Below are 22,232 nucleotides of genomic sequence, written 5' to 3' on the forward strand. Positions count from 1 at the left end.
CAAATCATATAGTACTCATGTTATATACAATATGTAGTTATGAAATATAATAGTCTATAATAGTAGTATGGTTTGCTAACCACTGAAAGAGTTGTATAAATTTCAGAACTTATAAATTTAATAATACTTATAAATGTTAAGTTATAACACTTACCATAACTTATAATAAGTAGTTAATGAATTGTTTGTTATAACATGGGTGTTTGCTCATAGGTATGATGGGAAATTGGTTGGAGAAGGAAATGAAAGGAAACCGGAATCAAGGGATCCCAGGGTAAAAGTGATGAGCTGTGTAGCTGGACTCCACTGGGCTGCCAGTGTTCTGAGTGCATTTTCTAAGGAAACTTGATAAACCCAAAGTGAATCTTGTCAACCCAGTAGAGTAGTCTGTAAGCAATAACAGTACTTTTATTCCACTAGTTAGTGGTAGTGACATGAATTTGGGAGCACAGGGACCCCTAATAATTTGTAAGATTGAGATAAGGTTAGCATCCCCAGGGAAAAGGAACTGGTCTTTTGCAGGACACTGGAGATGAGTGCAGTAAGCTGGGGTCTAGTCAGACTGCAGTACCTGGAGTACTAATCTGAAACTAAGCCAGGAGTCGAGCAATCGGAGCTGCAGATGTGGGAAACAAAGCCTGAGTTTGGAGAGCCAGCAGGTGGCCCTCTAGATCCAGACACAGGAAGCCTGAAGGCTTAGTCAGGGTGGCTTAGGAGGGTGCTAGGGCTGAAGCAACAAGGAATGAGCACAATGTCTGCAACAGGCTGGACAGAGGAAGGCAGCCACTGACAGGTGCTGACAACATAGAGCAGATAGATGATGAAGACTGAGTGGACCACTCTGTTCAGTATTTAGTGGCATGTTAATGTTCTCTATAGAAGTGTTTAATTTTTAACATGTGTCATTTTTTTTTAAGTGAGAGAGTGTTGAGTATCTTTAGATGCCTATGGAGAGCCTTTGAAGATACCCGAGGGAAAAGGAGAATGGAGGGCCCTGGTGCTGTAGGGAAGAGACAGATGGATGGAGTCTAGTGCATAGGAGTGGGGAGAGCGCCCAGCGAGGAGGGAACTCATATAGAGACGAATATGGGATTAGGAGGTAGTTTCATTCCGAGTGGGCATTGAGATTGCCAGTTGAGGAAGAAGAAGAAGGTGGGGATGCTACAGGGAGGTGATGATGTAGGATTGCTGCTGAGGAGCAGCAGAAGGAGAGAGAACACTGGCTAGGAACATGTTGAGGACTGTACCAGTGTCACTGTCTCCAGCAAAGCACATCTGCCTGGCGGTGGCAGTGGAGAGCTGACATTGCTGGTTTTGAAGGGTATATGTGGAGAAAGGCAAAAGAAGGAAATAGCTGTGATTAAACCTGAGAGGGTGATTGAAGTGATGGCTCAGGGGACCAGATTGATGATGCAAGGAGGTGAAGTCAACAGGGGCTGGGGTGGAGGGGACCTCTTGAGCAACACAAGAGCTTTGGCCTAAGCATTAGATGTGAGCATTTAAAAGGTTGGCAGGGGAACTGTGGTGAGAAAGACCATGTATGGTTTTGGGATTGTGCTGTAGGAATAGAGCAGAGATCAGGTTCATTTGAGGACTGGGAAAGCCAGGAATTTTGAAATCCTTTGTAATGACCATAGGTGGTGATGCAGGCATTAGAGTCTTCAGCAATTCCTGACTGTCTGTCCTAGTCATGGCTAGTTTTGTGCTGCTCTGGCGACATTTCTAAAGCTACGAGCATTTCAAGGGAGATGTAAGAGTTTTAAGAAAATGCCTGGCAATAATTACTACAAGACACAGACTTAGCGAGTTGCTATTTTTTATTGGAGCAGACGAGGTGAATATAAAGTTTAGAAGGTAAATGTTAAGAAATTTAAATTTGGTTGAAATTCAAGGAAAATTTTGAGAATAAGAAACACATGAAAGAAGAAAGAGATGTTCTGTGGAGGCAGTTTGAACTGATTAAAAAGTTGAATGCTAAATGTTCAAATGACCTAGGAGAGCTACAAGTGTTGCTGGTGAGTGTGAAAACAACCAGAAAAGAGTTCATGTGAGCAAGAGAAGAAATATCTGTGGAATGTGGAATAATGTGAGTGCAGTAATTTCTTTGTGAGTTGATTTCTGACAGTCACTCTCTAGATATTTCAGAGAGAAATAATTCTCAGTTTCTCTCTTATGGCCTTGCTTTATTATTACCTTAAAGACTTCCAGGATGGGCATGGTAGTGGCTCACATCTGTAATCCCAGCACTTTGGGAGGCTGAGGTGGGCTGATCACAAAGTCAGGAGTTTGAGACCAGCCTGGACAATATGGTGAAACCCTGTCTCAACTAAAAATACAAAAATTAGCTGGGCATGGTAGCAGTATGTGTAGTCCCAGCTACTTGGGAGGCTGAGGCAGGAGAATCATTTGAACCCAGGAAGTGGAGGTTAGAGTGAGCCAAGAGCCAAGATCATGCCACTGCACTCTAGCCTGGGTGACAGAGCGAGACTCCATCTCAAAAAAAAAAGACTTCCACATTTAACTTACTAATTTATTTTAAACTACATGAAGATCACAACTATTTCAGGAGCTGAAATTATTAAACATTTTGTAAATCTGCAGTCAAATGAAAATCTTTGCAAACTTTGCTTCCTCAAGTCACATCAACTCTTCACACTACTCATAACAAAGCTAATTGGCTTTTGTCTCTAATATAAGTTTGTATTTGTTTGAAGTTGAAAACTACTTTAGAAGTTCCAAATATTTCAGTTGTAGGCTTTAGTTATGTATATACATAGAAGGTAAGTCCTCTTTTTAGAATTTTATTACTCATAAATTTTAGATCCCTTTTTAAGAAGTGGTTAAAGAAGGAGGTCAATAAGCATTCTTGTTTCTCTGGTTAGTTGGCTTTATGACAGAGGATGTGTACATTAGTGTTTTAAGTTGGTGTCATTCAAAGTGGGGCTGAGAAGGGAAGTGAGGGTTTGGATATGGAAGGGTTTGGGAAGATCACAGTGACAACCCAGCCCTACTTCTTGGTTACAAAAGAGCAACCTCAATATAAACTTAATGAGAATGTTGTGAATCACTGTATTCCTTGTTGAATCACAGATGTATAGGAAAACATGGGTTGGGTGTTTCTTCTTGAATTGTTTTGCTCTTAATGCTGTACCTTAAACTAGTAATTATGCAATTGACCACGTCGCACAGAAACGTTCAGTACCTGTAGCATGCACCAATATTTATTGACTGCCTACTGCAGATGAATGCTTATGTTGTCAAAAAATAATATTAAAATAAATGAATATTTTGCTTATTTTAAAGAAACCAGTTTCTCAGTCATTTGTGTCAGTGTTTAACTAATTTTAAATGTTCCCCAGCATTTCAATTGTTTTGAAGCTTCACCCAAATACCAGTCTTGGTCCTCATGTCATGGGTGAGTTGAAGCAAAGACATAATGAGAGATTTTTTTGTCTCTTGTAAGCCCTCAGATACAGTTTTGTGTGGATGCTTCTTGATTTAAGTTGAGTTTTGTCCTATAATGCACCTTGTTACTAAAATTACTAGGTTTACCTAGCCAGAGGTTTCTCCTCTCCTCATCAGCTTGAACCATGTCTGTTGTGACCCAGTTCTTTTCTCCTGTGTCAGATGACAAGTCATGATCCAGAACTCTTTTAAAGTCCATCCTCTCCCTCTGCTTTCAGGCCTTTGTGTTTCTGTTTACTTCTCTCTTCCCATCATCTTCAGTCTTTCTGCATACTGGGCTTCTCACCCAGAGAAGATAGACAGAAAACAGATCTCTACTATCTCGAAAAAAACTTGATTTGCCCTATCTTTCTGGCTAGATTTGTTGACTGTATGGTGTAAATATGCACATATCTCTATATCTTCAGTCTGTTTTCTTTGCATTTCCATAATAAGACATTTGCACCCCAGCCCTCCCATTGCTAAATATATTGGCCTTTTCTTAGCATTCATCCTCCTTAACCTCTTTGCAGGACTGACAGTTGATTAATATCTTCTTGACATTATTCCACAATATCCTGGTTCTCCTCCTACCTATCTGATTGTGCCTTCTCTTTTTGCAAGTTATTTTCTCCAACATATTATTCTGCTCCTTATTCTAATGTTGTGTCCTCACTTTTATTTTCTTCCTGCAATCTCTTCCTCCAAGACTGAGTCTTAACTTTTATTGCTCTAAGAGTGACCTCCCAAGTCAACATCCCCAGACCTCACCTCTTTCCTAAGCGTTAGCGTGCCTCATCTGTTGTCTGATGGATGTCATTACTTGAATAAGCCACCCTCACTTTGGACCTAACTTGTTGTGCATATATGCATATGTATTTATTAATAGAAACAAAGTGTAGAAAAAAAATCCACAATATTGACAAAGATGTGTGCCTGCAATGCATGAGGGATTTTAAATGATTTTAATTTTTTTACATTTGTTTCTTTTTAATCTTAACATTTTAATTATTTCAAATGTGTATTTTGATATCTTTACAAAATTCATACAGTTTGCATATTCTATTATTAATCCTTTGATGGTAATAAACATTGAAAATGTCTTGTCAGTAGTTTTATCTTTCACTTTCTGCCTCTTGATCTTAATTTTAATGTAGTCATATTTATAAAATTTATTAGTCTTTTTTTTTTTAAGACAGAGTCTTGCTCTGTTGCCAGGCTGGAGTGCAGTGGCGCTATCTTGGCTCACTGCAACCTCCGCCTTCCGAGTTCAAGGATTCCCCTGCCTCAGCCTCCCAAGTAGCTGAGACTACAGGCATGTACCACCACACCTGGCTAATTTTTTTTGTATTTTAGTAGAGATGGGTTTCACCATGTTAACCAGGATGGTCTCAATCTCCTGACCTTGTAATCTGCATGCCTTGGCCTCCCAAAGTGCTGGGATTACAGGTGTAAGCCACCATGCCCAGCCACTTTTTTTTTTGTTTTTTTTTCAGTTATATGGATGAGAGGTTTCTGTGTTGCCCAGGCTGGCCTCAAACACCTAGCCTTGCCTCCTTATGCACCAGGACAACAGGCCTGAGCCACCGCAGCTCCCATATTTATGAGTCTTTTATGATTTATTTTCTTTTAAAGGCTTGTTTTTAAAAAAAAAAAAACAAAAAAAAAAAAACCCTTTTTTTCCCTCTAGGTCATAAAGATGTTCTACCATGTATTTTTTTTTTTTAAAGTTTAAAAGTTTGCTTTTTACATTTGAGTCTTTTGTTCTGAAATTTAGTTTTTGGGTGTGGCAAGAAGTAGAGATTGCTTTGTTATTTTCCGTATGGATTGCCAGTTGTCTCAGCACTATATATTGAGTGTTTCATCCTTTCCATAATCTGTAATACCATGTCTATCAAATGCCAGGTTTCCATATATGTGTGGCTTTGTTTCTCTCTAACTTTCCCTTGGTCTGTTTACCTATCCCTGTGTAGAAACTATACTGTCTTAGTTACTATTACTGTAACAAATCTTGAAAGCTGGTAGTGTCAGAGGCATGTGAACCAGAGCAACTCCATCTTGAATAAGGGCTGGGCAAAATGAGGCTGAGACCTACTGGCTGCATTCACAGATAGTTAAGCCATTCTAAGTCACAGGATGAAATAGGAGGACAGCACAAGATACAGGTCATAAAGACCTTGCTGATAAAACAGCTTTCAGTAAAGAAGCCACTAAATCCCACCAAAACCAAGATGGCCACAGGAGTGACCTCTGGTTGTCCTCACTGCTACACTCCCACCAGCACCATGACAGTTTACAGATGCCATAGCAACGTCAGGAAGTTACCCTATATGGTCTAAAAAAGGAAGGCATGAATAATCCACCCCTTGTTTAGCAAAACATCAAGAAATAACCATAAAAATGAGCAACCAGCGCCCTTGGGGCTGCCCTATCTATGGAGTAGCCATTCTTTTATTCCTTTACTTTCCTAATAAACTTGCTGTCACTTTATGGACTTGCCCTGAATTCTTTCTTGCATGAGATCCACGAACCCTCTCTTGGGGTCTGGATCGGGACCTCTTTCCTCTAACAGTGGGGCAAGTACTTTCTCACCTTATGCTGGTTCTTGAAAGTTGCCTTGTTTGTACTTGGCTCTTCGATCTTCTTTATACATTTTATAGTTACCAATCTGTCAGATCCCCCACAGAAAACCCTAGCAGGAGTTTGGAATTACATTGAATGTATAGAATTAGAATGGGGAGAATGAATAACCTTATAATTTGGACTCTTGTTATATGTGAATAGAGTACATTTCTCTATTCTAAAATTACTTTCAATAAAATTTTATCTAGTGTGACTAGTTAGATTTGTCATGTAGTTTTTTTGCTGTTGTAAATAACTTACAGTTGACCCTTGAACAATATGGGTTTGAACAGTGTGGCTCCACTTGTATGCAGATTTTCTTCTGCCTCTGCCACCCCTGAGACAGCAAGACCAACCCCTCCTCTTCCTCCTCCTCTGCAGCCTACTCAATGTGAAGTCAATAAGAATAAAGACCTTTATGATGATCTACTTCCACTTAATCAACAGTAACTATATTTTCCCTTCTATATGATGTTTTAACATTTTCTTTCCTCTAGTTTACTTTATTGTAAGAATACAGTGTATACATGTAACATACAAAATGTGTGTTAATCAACTGTTTATGTTATTGGTAAGGCTTCTGGTCAACTGTAGGCTATTAGTAGTTAAGTTCTGGGGGGAGTCAGAAGTTGTAGGTGGGTCTTTGACTGCATGAGGTTCAGCACTCCTAACCCTCACATTGTTCAAGAGTCAACTGTATATTTTTATTTCCATGCTCATCTCTAGACATATAATTGATTATTGTATTTTCAGGTTATAACCAGGAACCTTTCGTTTTAATTCTAATAATTTATAGATTTTCTTAGTTATTCTGTGTAGACTTTCCTATTCTCTGCACATTGTGACAGACTTGCATCTTCTTTTCCAATCCTTATGCCAGTCCTTTCTGTCTTACTTCCATGTCAGGCACTTCAGCACAGTATTGAATGGAGGCTGTGATTGATAGTGGGCACCCTTATCTTAGTTCAGATTTTAAAGGGACTGCTTCTAATGTCTCATCAGTAAGTATGATATTTGCTGTATGTTTTTGTAGATAGTCTTTATCAGGTTAGAGAAATCCTCTGTTGGTCTTGGTTTGCTAGGTGTTTGTATCAGGAATGAGTGTTGAATTTTGGAGAGTGATTTTCCTGTACCTGTTGAGCTGATAATGCAGTTTTTCTCCTTGGGTTTATGTGGTGAATTAAATAATCATACTAAAGTACTTTCTAGTATGTTATTGTTTTGTGTTACTTGGATAACTTGTACTTAACAATATTGTTGCTTAAGATTTTGTAAAATTGGATTTTCTAACATTTTATTTAGGTTTTTAAAGTCTGTATTAGTAAGTGAGATGTTCATATTGTACTTGTTTGGCTTGGTTTTTGGGTTTTCCTAGCTTCATTATATGAGTTGGGAATAATGTCTTTTTCTGTCCTCTGGAATAGTCTGTGTAAATAGAGATTATCTGCATTTTGAATGTTTGATATGATTTGTTGTTAATACCATCTAGGGCAGGTGTCCAGGGTTTTATTTGTTTATTTTTAGTTTACTTTGAGGGGATAGATTTTTAACTACCGGATTAATATCTTTAGTAGGTTTATTCAAATTTTACATTTCTTATTGACTCAATTTTAATGTTACATATTTTCTTATTAACTTTTCCCTAAAGTTTCAATTGTATTGCGTAAAGTTGTTCATAGCATTCTTTCTTTTTCAAAAATGTCAGCTGTATCTTTAGTTGTAATCATTTTTTCAATCCTACTTATGCCGTCTCTCTTTTTTCTATAGTCTTTTCAAAAAGGCAGCTTTTGGTTTTGCTATTTTAAAAATTAGGATTTTTAAAAAGTTTTATTAATTTCTGCTCCTGTTTTCTTATACTCTTGTTCTTTTTCTGACTATTTGAGTTATGCATTTACTTATTTATTTTTTATTTTTATTTTTTGGAGACAGAATCTCGCTCTGTCACTCAGGCTGGAGTATAGTGGCTCCATCTCATCTCATTGCATCCTCCACCTCCGAGATTCTTTTGCCTTAGCCTCCGAGTAGCCAAGATTATGGACGTATGCCACCATGCCCAGCTAACTTTTGTATTTTTAGTAGAGATGGGGTTTCGCCATGTTGACCAGGCTGGTCTCGAACTCCTGACCTCATGTCATCCACCCTCCTGGCTTCCCAAAGTGCTGGGATTACAGGCCTGAGCCACAGCACTCAGCCTGAGTCATACATTTAAATTATTGGTTTTCAGGTTTTATTCTTTTCTAATATACACATTAAACTCTTCATTTCTCTCTAAATAGTGATTTAGCTCAATCACTTACATTTCAATAATTAGTGCCTTCATTGTCATTAAAGTTGTAAGTATTTCCTAATATCTTTTATGGTTTCATCTCTAACCTATGATTGTTTAAAACCATGTCCATAAATTTCCAAGAGGGCACAAATTAGTTATTTTTTTTTTGCCCTTGATTTCTGATTTTATTGGGGTGAAATACTGTCAATTGTATGATAATGATTCTTTGATCATTGTTGAAATTTGCCTTTTTTCTTTTTTTTGTTTTTTTTTTTAATTGCATTTTAGGTTTTGGGGTACATGTGAAGAACATGCAAGATTGTTGCATAGGTGCATACGTGGCAGTGTGATTTGCTGCCTTCCTCCCCTTCACCTATATCTGGCATTTCTCCCCATGCTATCTCTCCCCAACTCCCTAGCCCCCCCGTCCCTCCCCTATTTCCCCCCAACAGACCCCAGTGTGTAGTGCTCCCCTCCCTGTGTCCATGTGTTCTCCTTGTTCAACACCCGCCTATGAGTGAGAACATGCGGTGTTTGATTTTGTGTTCTTGTGTCAGTTTGCTGAGAATGATGGTTTCCAGGTTCATCCATGTCCCCACAAAGGACGCGAACTCATTGTTTTTGATGGCTGCATAATATTCCATGGTGTATATGTGCCACATTTTCCCTGTCCAGTCTATCATCGATGGGCATTTGGGTTGGTTCCAGGTCTTTGCTATTGTAAACTGTGCTGCAATGAACATTCGTGTGCATGTGTCCTTATAATAGAATGATTTATAATCCTTTGGATATATACCCAGTAATTATGCATAAAGATCTAACATATCACCCAGGGACCGTTTCACCCACTGCTCTGTTTGGCTGCCAGTCTTTTGTCTCTCTCTTCAGCAATGGTGAGGCGGATACCCTTTCCTCAGGGAAGAGAAATCCATGGTTTGTTGCCCTTGCCAATAACAAAAATATTGGAAAGTTGAGTGGCAAAGCTGTTGCCATTGGCATCTTTCACGTGAACCACATCGAAAGATCCAGGGTGCCTTTCTCTGTTGGTCATCACACCAGTTCTTCCCAGATTAGCACCCCCAGTCACCATACACAGGTTACCAGTGTCAAACTTGATGAAATCAGTAATCTTGCCAGTCTCCAAATCAATATGAATGGTATCATTCACCTTGATGAGGGGATCAGGGCGAGCATCATGAGTCACCAGATGAGGGATTCCTTTTGTGCCCACAAAGATTTTTCATACTTTGCACAATTTGTACTTGGCCTCCTCAGGTGTAATACAATGTACAGCAAAGCGACCCTTGGTGTCATAGATCAGGCGGAAATTCTCTCCCATCTTGTCAATGCTGATGGCATCCATGAAACCAGCAGGGTAGGTTATATCAGTTCGGACCTTGCCATCGATCTTAATGAACCACTGCATGCAGATCTTCTTTACTTCATCTCCTGTCAGGGCATACTTAAGTCTATTCTTTAGGAAAATGATGAGGGGGAGACACTCTCTCAACTTGTGAGGACCAGTGGATGGATGAGGAGCAAACACACCGGTCAATTTATCCAGCATCCAATGCTTTGGAGCTGCCACCCACTTCAGATGCTTCTGGGAACCACAAGCCATGGCTGCGTTAGGCAAGGAAAGAGCTCTTTTTCTTTAATGACTCAAGTTGAAAATAATGAGTTCTCTAATTGGATCTACATATTTCCTTTAGATTGGGTTTATTGATTGTTATTCAGCTTTCTCTACTTGATCAGTTAGTTTACTGAGACATGTATGTGTTTTAACTCTACTACCATGAGAGTAAGATGATCTGTTTTTCCTTCTAGCAATTAAAGTTTGCAAGTAGGGGCCAGGCATGGTGGCTCACACCTGTAATCTCAGCACTTTGGGAGGCTGAGGAGGATGGACCACGAGGTCAGGAGATTGAGACCACTCTGGCCAACATGGTGAAACCCCGTCTCTACTAAAAATACAAAAAAAATTAGCTGGCATGGTGGTGCAAGCCTGTAGTCCCAGCTACTCAGGAGGCTGAGGCAGGAGAATTGCTTGAACCCAAGAGGCAGAGATTGCAGTGAGCCAAGATCGAGCCATTGCACTACAGCCTGGGCGACAGTTCGAGACTCGGTCTCAAAAAAAAAAAGTTTGCAAGTAGGAGTTGTCTTGTCTATATCTCTTGGTGTAGATGTGCATGAATTTCTGTTGGATGTCTAACCTAACCATAGAATCACTGCATCATAGGTTACGTATATGTTCAGTTTTATTGGATATTGCCGAACAGTTCTAAAATGGCTTAAACAATTTATAGTTGTACAGCAGCTCATGAGAATTAGTGTTATTCAATATATTTAGCAACATTTGTTGTTGTCACTTAAAAACAATTTTTAGCCATCATAGTTGGAATGCACTAGTAGTTTATTTTAGTTTTAATATGCATTTTTCTAACTACTAATGAGATTGAGCCTCTTTGCATGTTTATTGGTTCATCTTTTGGTTTACAGTTCTCTGCCAAAACAATCAATCTTGTCTTTTATCTTGTTGAACATAGTAAAACATAGTTATTTGAAACTTTTTTTTTAGTCTAAATTTAGAGCAATTGTGGGTATGCTTCTGTTGCTTGTGGTGTCTAGTAGTGTTGTTTTTTTCCCCATATAATCTTGCCTGTTCATATGCGTGGCTATTTTTGATTGAGTTTTCTGAAGACTGAAAAGATGTAAAAATAAATTGAGGTCTAGGATGATACATACTTCTCTTCCAGGATGGGTTTGTGTTTGTTTCTGCTGGGCACTTGGCAACAGTAGCAATCTGGGTTAATGTCAGTCCAATTTCAAGGACTGAGATGATTCTGAACTAAGCTGCAGTGCCTATGAGGGCCTGCCGACTTCTGGTTGGTCTTTATTTATAAAGAGTACCCCTTCAGGATCCCAACCTAGATTAACTAGGCTCCCTGGATTTGGGGGGCCTTGGACTCCAATTTATGTCCCTTCAGCCCTGGATGGAGTCTGTGTTGCTCAGCGATGCTCTCCAGAATCAGAGGAGCCCCCAAGGGGAAGACGGCCCCCATATGCATGGCTCACCTTCTGAGAGCTCCATTCTTCCAGACCTTGGCTTGGCCATTCTTTACTGTCTGATTGGTTCTATAATACCTTCAAGAAAATATCTTTTATATTTTTTCCAGTTGCATTCAGAGGGAGAGTTAGTCTGAATTATCTAATCCTCCAGTCTCAGAATCTAAATTCTTTCAGTATATTTATTTTTTCCTCTTTTTCTCATAATCTCTCTGTATCTGCATGTGTCTCTATGGATTTCCTGGGGTTTACTTTCTTTTTACGTGGTCTAAATTTCATCCAGGTAAATGGACACATTTTATTTATTTATATTTATGATTTAGTATTTATTTGGATACATTTTTATCATGTTTTTCTTTCCTTTCTTTTTTCAAGACAGAGTCTCATTTCGTCACCCAGGCTGTGGAGTGCAGTAGTACGATCTCAGCTCACTGCAACCTCTACCTCCCAGGTTCGAGTGTTTTTCCTGCCTCAGCCTTCCAAGTACCTGGGATTACAGGCATGTACCACCAGGCCTAGATAATTTTTGTATTTTTAGTAGAGATGGGGTTTCACCATGTTGGCCAGGCTGGTCTTGAACTCCTGACCTCAGGTGATTTACCTGCCTTACTATCATGTTTTTCTGTGCTTTGCATTTACCTTTTGTTCCCTGGGACTTTTGTTTCTTTGGGTTTTTAATAATTTTAAATGTACTAATTGTAAAATTTCTATCTCATAATTATATTATCTAGACTTTTTTTGAATTTCTGTAATTTACACTAGTAGCTTGAGTAAATTACACTAGGGTAATTTTTCAGGCAAGAATTTTTCTTTTTCTCTCTTTAACATTTATTTCAAAATATGTCAATCATTTTCACTACCAAAATCCAGAGAAGACACCAAAGTGAAGGCAGGATTAGAAAATATGACTAATGAAAAATAACTGAGAAACAGAAAATGTTTCTTGAAAATACTTCTTATGATAGGAGCAATCAAAAGTAGGAATCAAGATGAAAAAAGTAGAACCAGATTAGGCATTATTAAGTCATTGTCCATCACACATATGAATTCATTTCTTGTCCCCAAGTCCTTCTTTACTGTTTGGTAGGTGAGTGTGGTTGTTTGTGGGATTTTTGACTGCTTGTGAGATAAGGATAAAGATTATGCAGTAAAGCTCTTTTTAAAAAATTCAGCTTTTCCTTATAAACTCTGAACTTATTTACTGTACTTTAAAAGTTCACAAGAACACTTTTCTTTCTTTCTTTCTTTTTTTTTTTTTTTTTGAGGCAGAGTTTTGCTCTTGTTGACAGGCTGGAGTGCAGTGGCATGATCTTGGCTCACTGCAACCTCTGCCACCCGGGTTCAAGCAATTCTGCCTCAGCCTCCCGAGTAACTGGGACTACAGGTGTGTGCCACCATGCCTGGCTAATTTTTGTGTTTTTAGTAGAGATGGGGTTTCACCATGTTGGCCAAGATGGTCTCGATCTCTTGACCTCGTGATCCATCCACCTCAGCCTCCCAAAGTGCTAGAATTACAGGTGTGAGCCACTGCTCACGGCCACACTTTTATTTCTTTCACTTCATTTTTATCCTTGTTTCTTTGATTTTCATAAACTCTGTTCTCTGCACATAGAGCTTATTCCACTGAGAGGAGTGTGGGTTCTGGCATGGTGAGCTAACTGTTGCACTAGCTGGTGGCTCCCTCCCTCCCAGGCCTGCCAGCCACCAGAAGGTACTGTAAGAGGTCTGAAAGTGGCTGTGAGTTAGAGGGGATGCCCAGGAAAAAATTATTAGAGGGAAAGATTAAGAGATGGCAGGGAACAGAGGATGCAGGCCACTAGAGAAAGGAGCTAATTTGTTTTTTATCTTTCTCTCTGTGCTGGTCAAGATCTGCCTGTGTCAGTAATAAAAACCATTGAACTTTACCCTTTCAATGGGTGAATTTTATGGTCTGTGAAATATCCTTCCATAAAGCTGTAAAAATGAAAGATCTACCTGTCAGAAGAGCTAAAGGAGAATGTGTCAGAAACTGCTGACCTGCTTGTGGACCCAGAAGCCTGCTGACTTAGTGTGCCACATACCTTTAAGAACAGCCCAAACTAGAAAAAAAGGTATGTGTATTTCTAAGAATAATGTCCCAGCCTCTTGGTGGATACCACGGCTTAGAGGATGTAACCTCCCTTTTGAAGATGAGGAAACTCAGGTATGGAAATATTGAGTAACTTTCTTGAGTAACCAGAAGAAGAGGAGGAGTAGCACCTAAGTGTCTGCCCTCATGACCTTATAACACACCTGGTGGCAGGTGTGCCAGAGTTGTTATGGCTTCCATATGCCCTCTGTCCTCAAAGATGTGGGTGCTGTCAGATCCTGGGCTGGAGAGTGCTTGCTTCCTCATGTGTGACATCTGGAACACTGTGAGAGTAGAATAAGAATTCCAATGCCGGGCGCAGCAGCTCACGCCTGTAATCCCAGCACTTTGGGAGGCCAAGGTGGGTGGATCATGAGATCAGGAGTTCGAGACCAGCCTGACCAACATAATAAAACTCTGTCTTCACTAAAAATACAAAAATTAGCCAGGTGTGGTGGTGCACACCTGTAATCCCAACTACTCAGGAAGCTGAGAGAATCACTTGAACCTGGGAGGCAGAGGTTGCAGTGAGCTGAAATCACACCATTGCACTCCAGCCTGGGTGACAGAGTGAGACTGTCTCTCAAAAATAAATAAATAAATAAAAGAATTCCAAGTTGAATTATACAGTATATTCTGAAAGAAAGGTAAAGTTTGCATACCCAGCCTGCAGAAAGTATAACAGCTTGTGGTGACCAGGACTGGTTGCTGCTTCTCTGAATAACACTTTAGACAAGTGGTTGGAAATTGTAGACTGCCACAACTCATGGTTGTTTGCATAGCAGAATCAGCTCTCTGATTATTTCCTATGACTAGAGTGGGTTCAACAAGAAGATGCTACAGGGAGCTGCTGGCACAGGTAGACACAGCCACCATTCCCATGGGATTAGCTTTGCTGTTTGCAGCCACTGCATTCTGGGAGACTTTCCTGCTTCAGCATTCCAGCAAAAGCTAAGAACCTTGGAATTTAAACACAGGGACTATGGGGAGGAGTCAGAGCTGCCCCATGGGCCTAGCCCCTATTAGCATTCCCAGCATTCCTTAGATAACAGCTAACTGCAGCTGACTTGCAAACCGGCCCACGGTAAAATCTCTGTTCAGGAGAGCAACCAAGTTGAATCTCATGGCTGAGATTTCTGGGTAAGGGCCTGTCATTGGCCACCCACCCCAGATTAGCCCCTGCTCCTGAGGCTAGGCAGTGTGGTCACATTACACCAACACAGTGGCTCTCAAGGAAGGGGATAGTATTCAGAGAAGCCAGTAGGTGCTCCCACATCCATGTTGTTGTAGAGATGTATAAAACACATAACAGGGATCACATTATATATACACTTTTGTGTTCTGCTTTTTTCACTTATAGACTGTGAACAGTCTTTTGTTGTATTTCATATTATTTGAAAACATTTTAATGTCTTTTTGCTATCCCTTGTATAGGCATATTATGGTTTATTGATTCTTCTACTGTTAAACATTTAGATGTTTTGTAGTTTTTCCCAACTGTAAAAATTATTGGCTGGGCATGGTCGCTCATGCATGTAATCTCAGCACCATGGGAAGCCGAGATGGTTGGATCATTTGAGCCCAGGAGTTTGAGACCAGTCTGAGCAACATGCTATAGTCTCAACTACTTGGGAGGCTGAGGTGGGCAGATCATTTGAGCCCAGGGAGGTTGAGGCTGCAGTGAGCAGTGATTGCGCCACTAAACTACCATCTGGCTGACAGATTTAGTTTTTGTATTTCCTTAGAATTTAATTCAGATCATCTCTGAATAAAAGGATAAGAACCTTTAGCTGTCAATATGTACCGTTAATATGTCAGATGGCTTTTTAGAAAGGTGGAGTAACAAATGAATATAGAGCTGATTTTTTGCACGCCAATGGTGAAACTCACACACATGTTAAAATAAATACATAAGGCATGTTTAGCTGTAACCATGAGGGTACTGAGGTGGTAAGGGGGCATGCAAATATGTTCCATATATGGGAGAGCTTTTGGTTTTTAACAGCTTTCTTGAGATAGAATTTACATGCCATATAATTTACTCATTTATGTACAATTCAGTGGCTTGTAGTATATTCACAGATACGTATCCGTCACCACAATCATGTTTAGAATATTTTCTTTTTTTTTTTTAAGATGGAGTTTTGCTCTTCTTGCACATGCTGGAGTGCAATGGCGTGATCTCGGCTCACTGCAACCTCCATCTCCTGAGTTCAAGCGATTCTCTTGCCTCAGCCTCCCAAGTAGCTGGGATTACAGGCATGCGCCACCACACCCGGCTAATTTTTTGTATTTTCAGTAGAGATGGAATTTCACCATGTTGGCCAGGCTGGTCTCAAACTCCTGACCTCAAGTGATCTGCCCACCTCAGCCTCCCAAAGTGCTGGGATTACAGGTGTGAGCCAACGCACCTAGCCTAGAATATTTTCATTACCAGCTATCACCCCCTACTACTTCCATCCCAACTCTGCAACCACTAATCTAGTGTCTTTATAGATTTCCTATTTGGGATATTCCATATAAATGGAATCATATAATATGTGGTCCTTTGTGTCTGGTCTTTCACTTTGCATGATGTTTTTAAGGTTCATCCATGTTGTGGCATGTATCAATACTTCGTTCCTGTTTATTGCTGAGAGGAGAGCTTATATCACATCAGCAGAAGGCCTGTGAGTCTGTGTTTAGAGAAAGGAAATTGAGGACTCATTTGGGAGCACTGATCATGAATTATAGTGGCACTGATTTTCTTTACTATGTGACTTTCTCCAGCATCCTTACATTTTCCATGACTGTAGAAGCAGTCATTTTTGTGAATGTACTGGTTTATTTACCCTATCTATTATTAGTGGATATTTAAGTCTTTCCTAATTTTCACTCTTTTGAACACTGCTTCAATAGATAGATCTTTGAATATTTATATGATTGTCTTTTGTGGGTGAATTTGTAGAAATAGATTTGCTGGGTGAAGGAGTATAGTCAGTGTACATTTTGACACAGAATGCCACCCTGTCTTCCCAAAAGCTAAAAGGAACTTGTCTTCATCACACTAAAAATGTCAGTCTTCTTAACCTGTGGTGATTTGCAGTGTAAAAAATTGTTCATTAGAGTTCTTGTTAGCATTTTTTTTGCACTGTTCAGATTAAACAGTTTTTTTTTTTTTTTTGTATGTCTTTTACCATTTTTGTTTTTTCTTTTAGAATTTGCAAGGTTGGAAGTTTGTAAATGAAAGTGTACATTTTTATGTAGTCAAGTATTTTATTTTTTCAATATTTCCTTCTGCTGCTTTAAGTTTAATTAACATTTTAGCAATATCTTGTTACTGTTAATTATCATTATTATACTGCTAACCTGTTTATTATCCCATTATCCTTTTCTTTGATTGTTCTGTTACCATTTCCTTTCCACTATTTTTCCTGTGGCTTGTAATAACCATTTAATTTCTTTTTAAAATGCCACCTTCTATGTTACTCTTCAAAATATTTATTCTACTCAAGATAGAAGAAACTTACAACCCTCAATTAGACATTTTCCCACACAGCTAACCCTTGCATTTTCACACCAATTATTTCTTTCTACTTTAATTTTAGAAGACTCTAAACAGCTAACTGAAGATTTTCTTAGAAACTTAGGCCGGGCGCGGTGGCTCATGCCTGTAATCCCAGCACTTTGGGAGGCCGAGGTGGGTGGATCACGAGGTCAAGAGATTGAGACCATCCTGGTCAACATGGTGAAACCCCGTCTCTACTAAAAATATAAAAAATTAGCTGGGCATGGTGGCACATGCCTCTAATCCCAGCTACTCAGGAGGCTGAGGCAGAAGAATTGCCTGAACCCAGGAGGCGGAGGTTGCGGTGAGCCGAGATCGCGCCATTGCACTCCAGCCTGGGTAACAAGAGCGAAACTCGGTCTCAAAAAAAAAAAAAAAGAAACTTAAAAACATAGCCCTTTACAAATTCTACATAGCCCTGCTTATGTTCAGTCTAAGAGTTAGTTAATTTACAAATGAAAACTACTAAATACCAAATTAATAGACTGCAACTTTAGCTGACCTTTGGATTAATTTTTTTTACATTTTTTATATGGCTTTTTCTGATTTCCCCAACTACTCTCTTCAATTTTCCTAATTTTCTTCTTTCCCTTCTTTGGAAAGAGGGAGAGGTTAAATTCTTTTTATTCTCTGTAGAATTTTTTTTTTTTAATTCCATGGATTGCTTTATCATGAACAGTCATGGGAAAAGAGCCTGTCTTTGGAATCAGAGGTAACTCCAACTCTGAATAATAATTCTGGAATTTCCCAGTTGTGAGACCACAGTTAATATATGAATAAGAGATAACTAAGAATATTATAGCGGTATTAGTATAAAGATACTATTAGAACAAAAATACGAAACTTTTGAAATACTAAAAAAAACACCAAAGAAAAAGAGGAGCAAAGAAATCAGTCCTCATATTATACCTTAAGTATTATGAAAATCCATCACACTGATAAATCTAAATTGGATAAAGTTTCTGTGAAAAGTTAAAATTCTCAGATTGACTGATAAAGTAAAATCTAACTCTATGCAGCATACCAGGACACACTTATGTTTCTTTCTTCAAAGTTTTTGACATTAAATTATATCTATGACGTGAATCCTTGAAAAGGCTTAACATGAATTCACAATTTTCATTAACATTCAAAGACAGTACTAACATGGATGTCAAGAGGGAAATGCAAGTAGTCACAAGACTCTAAATTCTTCCACTTTAAAGTTCAAGAACAAGTGAGGAGTTGCATTTTGCTTCAATGCCAATTTATTCTAAATAGAAAATAGATATAATTATCACTTACAGTGCATCTATAGAATAGAAATTTAGACCTAAAACAAACTTTAGCGTCAATACCCTACTTAAAATGATGAGGATATTGTAGCTCAGAGAGATTAATTGACTTCCTTATAGGTCATATAGCTGATTAGTAATAGAGCCAAGATTTGATGTTATTTTGTGTCAAGAGTACTACCAGAAGTATAACATCTTTAGAGTAAAACTAATAGCACTAGAAGAAGAGGGATAACAACACACAAAGAAAAAGATAAAGCAAGTACAAATAAAAACAAAACTTTCTTACAGTATGTAAAATTTTAGAGTGGAATAAGAATGCCTATCTGCTACAGAGTGCAAACTCTTAAACAATTACTTTTTTCATTTTTTTAAAAGGTCCCCTTGTCTTAATTTTATTTGGGCTGCTGTAACAAAAATACCATAAACCAGGTGGCTTATAAACAACAGAAATATATTTTTTACATTTCTAGAGACTAGAAGTCTGAGATCAAAGTGCCAGCAGATTTGGTTTCTAGTGAGGACCTGCTCTGTGCTTCAAAAATAGCACCTTTTTGCTGTGTACCCACATGGTAGAGGGAAAGGCAGCTCTCTGGGGGTCTTGTAACCCATTCATGAGACTCCAGCCTCCTGAGCAGGTCACCTCCCAAAGGCCCCCACCTCCAAACACCATCACGTTGCAGATTAGCTTTCAATGTATACATTTTGAGGGGACACAAACATTCAGACCATAGCACCCTGAAATTTCGAAAATGTAAAAACTCTATTAAACAATTCTTGGGTTATAAGGAAAATATGAACAAAAATACAGAATTCTGAGAAAATAACAAGAATGAAAACATGACATATCAAGGTCTATGGGATATAGTTGAAACGATGCTTAGGAAGATCTGTAACATAAATATCTGTAGAAATAAAAATTTAAAAAATTTTATCAAAGTGAACTAAACATATTCAAAACACTGGGGGTAAAAGCAACAAAATAAACCAAAAGAAGACAGAAATAATAAATATAAAAGCAGAAGTTATCCAGTTAGTAAATGGTAAAACAGAACAATTAATTTGACTCTTGAGATAAAGATCAAGAAAAGAGACAAACAGCCCTCCTAATACATATCCAAATAAGGTACGACAAGAGAAAACTATCAAAACAGCAGAAATTGAAAATAAAATAAGAGGTTGCTTTGCACAGCTCTGCAAATATATTTGAAAACAGATTACAAATTTTCTGTAGAGACATGACCTCACTATGTTGACCAAGCTGGTCTCAAACTTGTAGACTCAAGCAGTTCTTTCACCTCGGCCTCCCAAAGTGCTGAGATTACAGGCCTAGAGTTTAAGAGAGGCACAGTGAAGAAGTCTGAGTTCCTTTAAAATACTTAAGTAAAGAATGAAAAGAAAAAGACTGGGTGCAGTGGCCCATGCCGGTAATCTCAGCACTTTGGGAAGCCTAGGCAGGCAGATGACCTGAGCCGGGAAGTTTGACACCAGCTGACCAACATGGAGAAACCCCGTCTCTACTGAAAATACGAAAAAATTAGCTGGGCATGATGGTGGGCACCTGTAATCCCAGCTGCTTGGGAGGCTGAGGCAGGAGAATGGTTTGAACCCGGGAGGTGGAGGTTGCAGTGAACTGAGATTGCACCATTGCACTCCAGCCTGGGCAACAGGGCGTGACTCTGTCTCAAAAAAAAAAAAAAAAAAAGAAAAAGAAAAAAACATGAGATAATGAAGCAAATATGTCAGACTCTTGCTACTGTTGAGACACGGTATATGTAGGTTCATTATACCATTCTCTCTTCTTTTGATCATATTTAAAATACTTCATAATAAAACATGTTTAAGTTGTTGAAAAATATGATTTATCAAAATGAGAGTGAACTAAGCTCTCTGGAAAGATGCAGCCATGGCAAATAGGATCCAGCAGGGGAGAGAGGCACAGGCAAGCCCACAGGCACGATGGCAGCAGAGTCCCCGTGAAAGCTGTGCCCATGCGTGTCCTCTGTCCCTACTCTCAGCTCCAGATGCGCTCCCTGCAGGCAGGGACTGTGAGGTTGTCTCCTGCCCCTGTGTTCCGCTTCCCTGACAGTGGCTGGCCCTGCAGGTTTACCAGGAAGGTGCTGAGGAGGCTGATAAATCTCTCTTGGAAACAGAAGCAGCAAAAGTCACGGAGAAAAGTAAGATTTAGGCGTGGATACCTTCCTGAAGTGGAAGCACCTGTGAGGGCAGTGAGCTGGAATGAAAGGAATCCAGTCTGAAGAAATAGTTTAACTTCAAGGCAGCACTATTCTAAGTGAGGTAAGGTCCCAGAGATGAGGGGAGAGTCCTGGCCTTCAGGGGGCCAGGAGGCTTGAGGCTCGGTTGTTGAATGAATCATTCACATGGATATTAAAATTATCCAGGATGATGGGAGAGTTCCTCCCTCCCACTCCCCGTGACATTTTATTATGAAGATTTCAAAACTGCAACAAAGCTGAAAGAATTTTACAGGAAACACTCATATATCCAATACCTGGATTCTACCTTTATTCTTTTACTTTGTTTTGTCATGTCATCTGCTTATCCATTAATCTCCATTTCACATGTTTTACTCATTTCAAGTAAATTGCAGGCACCAGCGTGCTTCCCTCATGCAGGAATTTGGAGGGTTAAATGTGGGGGTATTTTTTAACTGTTAGATATGATTGAAATACAGTGTTTTAAATCTGACTAAGAGGTTCCTTGACTCCAGGTTGTGAATGATGACTCAATTCCTGAATCAGCTTCGGGAAGAGAGCCAGGCTCAGGTGGAGATGGGGCCACTCTAGTTTCCTTGATCAGCAGGAGCAGCAGAGCTGTCACAGCAGCTTCCTCTGTGGGCATGCCGTGGCTGCTCCTCCCACCCAGCACCTTCACCTGGCACATGCAAATGCTTCTCTGCTCTTAGAACAGAACTGCAACCCGAAGACGGGTAACAGAAAAGAGAGTGCAGCGTTTGGAAGGGAAGGCTAAGGTGGCATATTCTGGTGGGGGGTGAACTAGTTGTAATGCTAGTTATCTAATCGTTGAAACATCTTCTCGGTAGACTATTCCATGCTTCAATTTGCTTTTCTTTTCCTGAACTGTAGTTGCTGCTAATCTGAGGTGGAGTAAGTCCAACCAAGTTCTGGTACCTGTCTTTGACCCATGGGTAGCTAGAAAATTACAACTCAAGGTGAAGTCCCAAGAGAAGTAGCCTTGTATTTTATTAAATGCTAAATAAAAAGATCCTCTGTTCTCATGAACCACTTACAACTTGGGCTTTATTTTTATGGAGAACATGAAAAGTAACAGGAAAAAACATTTTTACATTTGGTTTAGACCTAGTGCTGGTCTCTGAAGCACGCCCCAGTTAGAGTTTGGACTGTAAATAACAGGCTCTGTGACCCTGGACATGTTCCTTACCTGGCAGTGGCCCAGTTTCAGGATTCTTTTTTGCTTGTGAAAATGCACAGAAAGAGCAGTGTAAGTGTCAGATGTTGGGTCGGCCTAGATGGCTTCAGGCCTGAACTTACCACCTTAGCACTCAACCACTTGCATCCTTTCTGTCTTCTGAGGTCTCATCTCTCTTGCAGTCTTGTGTCATCTTCCCACTGGGAAGGGGAAAGAGAGGACTGGCCTCATAGGGCCCCAGCCATGTAATTGGGGCTACCTAGCCCTGCCACTGGGCTCCAGACAGAGTTGTTTCCCAGAGGGTCCAGAAGAAATGAACAGACTGGGAGCAAGAGACTATCTTGTCCATGGCGAATGCCTGTCAGGAGGGCAGGCTGATGAGGGACCTGAAGTCCCTCTGCCTAAGAGCTCGGCTCTCCAGACCCCCAAAACCCCCAGGGCTCTGTCCCTCACTGCACTCAGGTCTCCAAGGTCACTTCTAGTTTTTTCAGT

General features: G+C 39.7%; 1 protein-coding gene and 1 pseudogene across 5 annotated transcripts in view; one reads left to right on the forward strand and one right to left on the reverse strand.

Annotated features, from left to right (window-relative positions):
* Positions 1-22,232, forward strand: part of TJP1 (tight junction protein 1) — a 246,987-nt gene that overhangs the window by 30,935 nt on the left and 193,820 nt on the right. The window lies entirely within an intron of this gene.
* Positions 9,177-9,956, reverse strand: LOC105724928 (small ribosomal subunit protein eS4, X isoform-like; annotated as a pseudogene).

This window comes from Aotus nancymaae, unplaced genomic scaffold (assembly GCF_030222135.1).
Source record: "Aotus nancymaae isolate 86718 unplaced genomic scaffold, 86718_ANA_hifiasm-v0.15.2.pri h1tg000014l, whole genome shotgun sequence".
In the NCBI taxonomy this organism is placed as follows: domain Eukaryota; kingdom Metazoa; phylum Chordata; class Mammalia; order Primates; family Aotidae; genus Aotus; species Aotus nancymaae.